Source organism: Cryptomeria japonica, chromosome 11 (genome assembly GCF_030272615.1).
Source record: "Cryptomeria japonica chromosome 11, Sugi_1.0, whole genome shotgun sequence".
In the NCBI taxonomy this organism is placed as follows: domain Eukaryota; kingdom Viridiplantae; phylum Streptophyta; class Pinopsida; order Cupressales; family Cupressaceae; genus Cryptomeria; species Cryptomeria japonica.
Window position 1 is genome coordinate 722,288,937 of NC_081415.1, and position 9,093 is coordinate 722,298,029.

Sequence of the window (9,093 nt, forward strand, 5' to 3'; positions counted from 1 at the left end):
CTATGCTAATGCCAGTATAACAACAATACTCTAAAATGCTTCTTTTTGCTTGAGGAGAAGGGTTCTATTTATAGAAGAAATGGGGAAATGAAGGGTTAAGATTGAATGGTTTAATCAAGGGCCAAGTTTGAAAGTTGGGGATCCATGTGCACAATTGGCACCAATAAAATGGTGACAAGTGTCAACATAGGATTGGGTTGAGAGAGGAGGTTGGAGGCATTAAAGGCCTGAAAAGACTTCATGGTTATCTAGAAGGTAAGGGTCAAGCCTAAATTAGGATTACCCACTGGATTAGGAGTTAATGCAAGGATAAACCTTTGTGCAAATGATTAAGAGATAATCATGGTCAAAGCATTAAAGGCTTGATGAGACCCTTGGGTTGGGTAGAGGTTGAGTCAAAACAAATGTTTTAACCATGTGGGAGGGTTTGAGGTAACCATTAATGGTTATTGGAGACTTTGGGGATTAAGTGGTTGAAGGTTGAAAGCCTTCAATGGTTATCAAAGACTTTGAGCCATTTAGTGGTTGAAGGTTGGAAGCTTTCAAAGGTTATCCAAGACTTTGAGGGTTAATTTGTTGAACACACAAAGCATTAATTGCTTTTCAAAGACTTTGGAGTCTTTGAGAAGTGACTCCAATTTGCTTAGGAATGTGACAATATTTAGGGGATGGATTAGGCTAATTAGGAAGGGTTTAGAAGAATTTAGAAGGGGTTTAGGCATACAAGTGGATTTTGTAGGAAAATGCAAGTGGGAGAAATTTTGGTATTTTCAATTAAAATAAAATCATTTATTTCAATTAAATGGTGTAATTTGCATTTGGATAAATATTCAAATAAATATTAATTTATTTAAATGAGAAAAATGAAGATAAAGCATTTAAAATGCTTGAAGACTTTGAGGGAAACCATTAAAGGCTTGAAGACTTTAAGGAAAACCATTAAAGTCTTAAGAAGATTATAGAAGGAAGCCATCAAGTTTGAAGACTTTAAAGCCATCAAGTTTGAATACTTTAAGGGAAACCATTAAAGGTTTCAAGTGGGTGAGGATAAATAGGATTTTAAATAAATAATTTATTTAAAATAGTTGTGCAACTTGCTTTTGTAGGAAAATACAAGTGGGTGGAGGATAAAGGTGATTTAAATAAATTATTTATTTAAAATAATTGTGCAACTTGTATTTGTAGGAAAATGCAAGTGGGTGGAGGATAAAGGTGATTTTAAATAAATGATTTATTTATTTAAATGTGAAAGGTGGGATTTTGGGGGTTTTAAATAAATATTAATTTATTTAAATGTGAGAGAAGATTTAATTAAATAAATATGATTTATTTATTTAATTAATGGTCTGAATTTGGTTAAGTGAATTAAATCAAATAAATTGAATAATTTATTTAATTAATAGGAGAATAGGGTTAAGATGAATTAATTAAATATTAATTTAATTAATTCATTAATTGATGGTTAAATAATCAAATAAATACTAAGTATTTATTTAATTAAGTGGACAGATTTATGTGACTACACTAACTACCCTTTGCAACTTGACAAACTCTACAACTTTGCACATATCTCTTATCATCCTTATGAATCTGGGGCCAAAAGTACTGCTCACTCACCAATGCTATTGTTTTCTCAATGCCAAAAATGTCCATCTAATCCTCCCCTGTGTTTCTCCTTTATCAGATTCTCTCTTGTAGAACTCTTAGGTATGCACAATTGAACTCCTCTAAATAAAATCCCATCCAGAATGAAGTAATCCAACCACTTGCTTCTATCTAACATAACTAGTTTTCTACATGCTTTCCAAGGTTCTGCAAAATCTGGGTCATCATGATACAAGGTCTTCAAATCTCCAAATCCTAATATTGTCACTCTCATCTCTGTCAGCAAATTCCTTCTCCTACTCAACGCATCAACAAATTTGTTATATTTCCCACTTCTATGCTTCAACACAAAGGTATAACTCTACAAGAATTCTACCCATCTCATATGTCTCTAATTCAACTTACTCTAACTGTTCAAATACTGCAAAGCTTGATGATCTATATACAACACAAACTCCTTAGGCAACAATGATGGGTTCTACCTAGCTTGCTCACACTTCACCTCGTTGGTGTTGCTCAATTCCACCAACCTCTCTAGGTCTAGCTATGCTCCAAGACCTCTAGGTCCTTCTCAATCTCTTCTAGGGATTTCTCCTTGCCAATCTCAAGGTGTTTGCAACAAGTGTTTAACTAGGAACCCAACCATTACCAAATGACTTCCATATGCTCAATTGTGCTATCATGACAACAACTTGTCAAATTCACCCCCATACTATTGTGAGTCATGGAAGAGTTGTGGAGGTAGCATCTAGCATAGAATGCATTCCATTTGGGTCCATTTTTGGTTTGCATTCATTATCTTTCTTACCGATTTCACCATTTTGCCTAGAAATAGGGCTACAAGGAATGAGCCCCTATTAGGCCTCCAAAATCCGATTTTCAAGGGTTTTGAGGAAAACGGTCCAAAAGACCTTGCAAAGAGTTTTACTTTTCTTCAAGAATATACCTATCCCCAAGAGATTTTGGTGGTTTTGGTTTCCCAACTTGTTGTACAATGCCCTAACCCAAAAATGAGGGTTTGCAAGTGTTTCTAGCCCTCTTAACCGACAGTGACTGTTCAAATTTGAGGAATGGGTATCTAAAGGTCTTGTTAAGGCTTCTCCTCATAGTGGAAACTTTGTATGGACTTTTTTGAACTTTCCAAATGATCAGGCTAAGGTTTTGTGTCCACCTCTACACTATGCTCTCAAATTTCACCCTGTCTTCTCTAGCCGGGTTGCTCTTGGACTCACCTAGAACAAGGTGGTAACCATGTCAACCTTCACTTCCAAAACTCCTCCCTGCATATATACACTTTACAAGGGGTTTCCTTCCATGTACCAACATGCCATGATGGTAGCACGAAGGGATTATGGGGTAACCATTTTACATGAAATTGCTATTTACAAGCCAAAACTGGCTGATTGGAAACAAAACAATGAAAACACTAGCACACCCTATCTACAAAGAATGAAATGAAAAAAATGACACTAGAACACAACAAATAAATTCAATCCATAATTGGATCAATGGATTCAATCCATTATCATTCACATATTATGCAAAATAAGACCAAAACAGTGATAACAGTCCGAAAATGAGTAGTTTCAGATTGTTAATCTTACAAAATCAAACTTCCAACCTTGGTAACCATGCAAGAGGAGGCTTAAATAGTATTCCTCCCACGTGGAGGCATTCTAGGGCATTTTTCTATCCCTAACTCCACCACTAAGCTCCTTTAGGACAAAAGTTGTCATGATAACTTTTACTACTTTCCACTTTTTGCTTTGCCAACCTAAACAACTTATTACAAGTCATTACACAAGGATTTTTAATCATTCCTAAGACCATTCTAAACCTCTCTAAAGCTCACACCAAATTATGCCACTTTTGACCATCAAGAAGGTCATTTCAACTACTCACACTGTCACCTACTCACAAAGTGCCAACCTAGGAAGAAAACCAACTCAACTAGGCCTACACTTGACTCAAAAAAAAAATCACACACACTCCTTGGACCCTCTTGGAGTCCTTATTAGGAACCTGACTTGGCTAAGGTCAGTACAAGCCAAAATTGTGAAAGGACTATAAGCCTAAGTCCTAGGTGCTCCTGCACCATTCTCCCAAACAAAAGAAAACTAAGTCACCTCCTTGGGAATCAGATTCTGATCAATGCCTAACTTCTTAAACTCTGTCTCAAGCACCCATGTAGCTTCAACATCATCCATACCCTGCCACTTGATTAGGTGCTCCCAATAGATTCGGTGTCTTGTCTTCTTAGTGATCCTTGAACTCAATACTTTTTTAGCCTTTGGATTTGGTCTTGTTGGTATTTGAAGGTTATTTACATCATCTGATACCTTTGAGTGACTAAAATCTGAACCTTGAATTGATCCTTTGTAAGGAACTAAGTCTGCTATGTTAAAAACCATTGACAATCCTATGTCACTAGGTAAGTCCACCTGTAGCGTCCTAAAATTGTGACACTTGCAATTTCGACTGCATTTGGGTCTTCACGATGGCGGCGCAACGTTGAACTTGAATGGAGACCCCGAAACTTGCTTGTGACACCAAAAACTGCATTTTTCTGCACCTTGGCATGATCCCTCCTTGCACCCTGTTGTCCCGGGAGGTTGGACCATGGCGCCCAGCGCCCTGGTCCTTAAGGACTAGGGCGCCCAGTGCCCTGGTCCCCCAGGACCATGGCGCCCAGCGCCCTGGTCCCTGGCCCTATTTTGGTCCCGGTCTCCTTTTGGGCATCGGGTCTTGAAGTTTGCAATTCGGGAAATAATGTTTCCTGGTCGGCCTAAGGTCAGGAAAATCAGTCTATCAACCCTAATTGACAAGTATATAAACTACTTTTCCTCTCCTAGAAAGGGAGGAAGGAAATAAGCAAGAGCAAGACGTGGAAGTGATATTCAAACATTCAAACATTCAAGCATTCAAGCATTCCTTCAAGCAATTGAGCATTCTAAGTCTCCATTCAAGGCTAAGTGTTGCATTCAAGACAAGGATTCAACCATTGAAGAGGAGATCACTTACAACATACAACATACTACATACATTACACCTTCGCATGTTGCAGGTACGCGGCTGTAATTGAAGATCTGGAATCCTTGTGCAGAGACGAACATATCCACCTTCGTTTCGCGGATTTTTCGGAGGACCGTGTGCACGCCGGGCGCTATCATCCTGTCAACTTTCACTCAAATTTGCAGAACAACATTGTCTCGACATTTTACTGCTAATTCCAGGTCCGTAGCTTCATCCCATATCCCTATCTCTGTTTACAAGCGAATCTTTCTTGCTTCTACATACATTCCTAGTTCAATCATCCTATCTATATTCTTTACAAAAGAGGGTATCCTTGATGTCTTAACCCTTGAAACTCATTTAGAATCCAATCCTGCATTGTGTGGGATTGGATCTTGTGGGTTTCAACCCATCTTTTGAATGTAAAGTCCCTCCTAAGTGAAAACCATCAACCCTAGTGACCTCCCTTCTCTCTCCTTGGAGTTGGGGAGGGGAGAACAACTAGGGTTCGATTTTTTCGCTTTACATTTTGGTGAACCCGACGTGAACATCCTAATTCTGATTATTCATGGTTAGATCTGAAAAATTTGCCTCAATTACATTTCCATGTTTGATCTTTTGCAAATTTTAGAGGCTAATTGCATAAAAACCCTAAAATTTTCTTTTTAGTAATTAAACTTGTGGAATGTTTAATTGTTAATGCTTGTTTCAGATTTACCCTTCTATTGCAAATTGTCAATTCATATTTGTGCTTTAATTCTAAAAATTAAGTGGTTAAATGTCAAAACCCTAATTTTTAAAACCTTCTTGATTCAACCTTTGACTGGTAATTTCACTGATCAAAACACCTCTAAATCGGATGTAACTTTGGATTCCGCAATAAAATCACAATATCTCTCATCCCTGAAAATTTGGAAAAAAGTTGCGAGGACCGTGTGCACCCCGAGCGCCATCGTCCCCGACATTTTTTCCGAAATTTCGGGAGCTAGATCTTACTGTATTTTTCTGCTAAAATCCAGAATTTTGGCTGATTTTATTAATTCTAACACTTTCAAAATTAAAGTCAAAGTTGGTCTAGCGATTGCTTGGATTGAGGCTTCTAATCATTCAAAAATTGTTGAAATTGAAATTTGCGTTAAAATTGTGTTTCTTACAGTCCTAAATCTGAAAAGTGTGTTGGCATTCATTCGAAATTTCAGTGCTTTATTCAAATTTTTACAATTTGTGACTTCTGAAATTAAGTGTTTAATTGCAACAACTTTGATTTCCGCTTTCAAATTTGAATTTTTGCATGAAATTGAGTCAACTTTTAAATTTCAAAGCCTGCATTGCTTTCAGCATTCCCTCTAAAATCGTAAAATCCAAAATTTCAGTTTCCCTCTCTTTTCCAAAATTCAATTTTTACATTTTTCAACAATCGTGGTAGGGTTCAATTTTGAGATTGCAACTTTAATTTGGCCTATCTACAGATCGTAAAATCACTCAATTTTTTCAGATTAGCTTTAAAATCATCATAACTTTCATCCTTGAAAATTTTGAAAAAAGTTGCGAGGACCATGTGCACTCCGTTCGCCACGGTCCCGAACATTTCTTCCGAAATTTTGGGAGATTGTCCTGATTGTATTTAACAGTTTAAATCTAGGAGATTGGCTGATTTTATTGAAATTTGCTACCTCTAGAATTCAAAATCTTCTCTCTCTCTTTAGTGCATGAGTTTTACAACAATAAGCCCTACTTACACTATTCCCGTTAGATGAAGCCTTAGAATTAAGTCCTCCCAAGGTTTAATTACTGAGGAGATGGAACCTAATTTGAATGGCCTTTTTAACGAGGACATGGGTAATTCCTCTAATCCTCTTAATGATGAAGAAGCTCTCCATGAGGTTTCTGTAGAACAACTTTCGAAATTGGATAACCAATTTGATGATTTTCGACAATGGATGTCTCAAGAATACCCCGATAGCGAAGCTCTTTCATTAATTGAGGGTCTAAAACGTATGGTTCAAAGTGATAAGAATGGAATTGATATTTTGCGTGGTATTGCACACATTGTGGATTCAAATGTGATGCCTATGAAGAGTTGTGCTGAAACTTTAGGTTATACACAACCTCCTACTCAAGTTAATCATTCTACCCCTTTGACAACTTCTATTGCTAGTATACCTACTTTTACATCAAACATAATGACTACTTTAATACAAGACATTCCACCTATGATCACTAGTCATGGGGGCAATCCCTCTTCTTCAATCAACCCTCTTCCTTCATTCAATCCAACTTCTTCATTCATTCCTTCAATGAGTGTCCCTATTTCATCTCCACAAATGAACATGACGCAAGGGGGCAATTCATTTAACCATTCCATTCCTCCTTGTAGTGTTCCTCCTTTCCAATCATCTCCTATGACTAACTATCATAGTGTCCCACCACCTTACTCTCAATCAATACCTTCTTTCAATAACATAATACCTCCATCACAATCTAACACGTCTAATATGAACTCTTCGACTGAAGCGACCATTAACAATCTTGCACAAACTGTCTCTTCTTTACAACAACAAATTGCCTCTATGAATCAATCTAAGTTTAGTGTGCCCACATTTGATGTTGCGAGCCCACTTTCTCTTGCCATTGTTCGAGCTATCCCCCCTAAACATGTTGAAATTCTGCATTTGGAGCTTTATAATGGTAAGGGTGACCCTCTAACACATGTTAAGACCTTTCAAACAATATGTACTGATTTTGCTTATGACCAAAGGTTGCTTGCAAATCTGTTTACTAGAACATTAAGAGATAAAGCCCTACAATGGTATTGCTCGTTGCCTTCTTATTCTATTACTTCTTTCGAACAACTTACAAATGCTTTTATTCAACAATTTCAAAACAATATAAGTCCTAAAGTTACTTTGATTGATTTAATGCATTGTAAACAAGGTGTTAAAGAAAAAGTGACAGATTTCATTGGTAGATATAAGCATTTGTATACTCAAATTTCTTTTCCAGTACCTGACAATGATATTCAAAGAATCTTTATTTCTAATTTACAAAAAGATATTAGAGAAAAACTTCTGTTTTCTGAGTTTACTTCTTTCCAACAGTTGTGCGCAACTCTTCACAATTATCAACTGACTGTGAGTCAAATGGAACAAGCAAATCCTATGGCTCCGAGTGATAAGGGTGATAGTAGTCAACAACCATTTGGGAAGTTTGAACCGAACAGAGAGTCCATTAAATTCAATGAAAACATCATCAACAACCATGTGAATGCAGCATCAGGTGTGCCTCCTATTTCTAAGTTTTTCAAGAAAGAAAGAAAGTTTACTCCTTTGAATGAATCATTGCATAGTATTATGAATAAGTTATTGGAACAAAATGTGCTTACTCTTCCTCCTATAAGGCAAATAGATCCTGCAAAGATTAATTCACCCTATTTTGATAACAAATCTTTTTGTCAATTTCATCGTCATCCTGGGCATGATACTGAAAAATGTTTTGCTTTAAAGGGTAAAATTTAGGATTTGATTGATAATAATACTATCTCTGTTTCTGGTGTGAATGATAAAGGCAACACATCTGTAGCTCCTCCTAACCAAAATCTTAATATTTTTACTGATCCATTGCCTTCTCATACCTCTAATGCGATTGATACTACTAATTCCTCTGTCTCACCTGATGATCTTTTGTCTATGACTCCGAATGTGATTAACTTTGTAGAGCAACAGAAAATCCCTAAAGAACCTTCCATCACATTTGATTCCAGTGAAACTATCAGGGCACCTAATGGTCCTTTATATATAGTTGCAAAAGTCAAGAATACACCTTGCAGTGGAGTGCTTATTGATCCTTCTTGTATGGTTAATATCATTACTGAAGAATTTCTTTTTACTTTGCAATTGAATCAAGTGATCTATGACAAAACAAATGTGGTTGTGAAATTATTTGATGCATTTTCTTCTCCTGCAATTGGTTCTATTACATTACCTATTGAGGTCCATAACAAATCCCTTGATATGAGCTTTGCTATTATTCCATCATCTGAACAATTTCGTGTGAAGCTAGGCTATCCTTGGCTATCTTCCATGAAAGCTATTGCTTCTCCTATTCACAAGTGTTTGAAATTTCCCCATAATGGTGAAATTGTTACTGTCAATCATAGCCTCTTTAAACCAGCTGAAAGAACTTCTAGCGTTCCTATTGATTACTTTTGGCCTAAACAATTCCAATCTCTTCCTCCGCGAAGTGATCATCTTTTCAAATCTTATCAAAAGTGGAAAAAAGACATGATCCTATCTCTAAGTGAACCTAGAACACCCAAACTTGATATTCCTATCATTCTTGAGAAGGAAGTTCTTCCTTTGAAAGATAAAACTAATGTCTTTCCTCAAGAAGATTCCCAACCCATCCCTATGAATGTGACTATGCCTATGACTAATAAACTTCCTAAAAGTAGACCTATACCTCCTCGTCATGATGGAC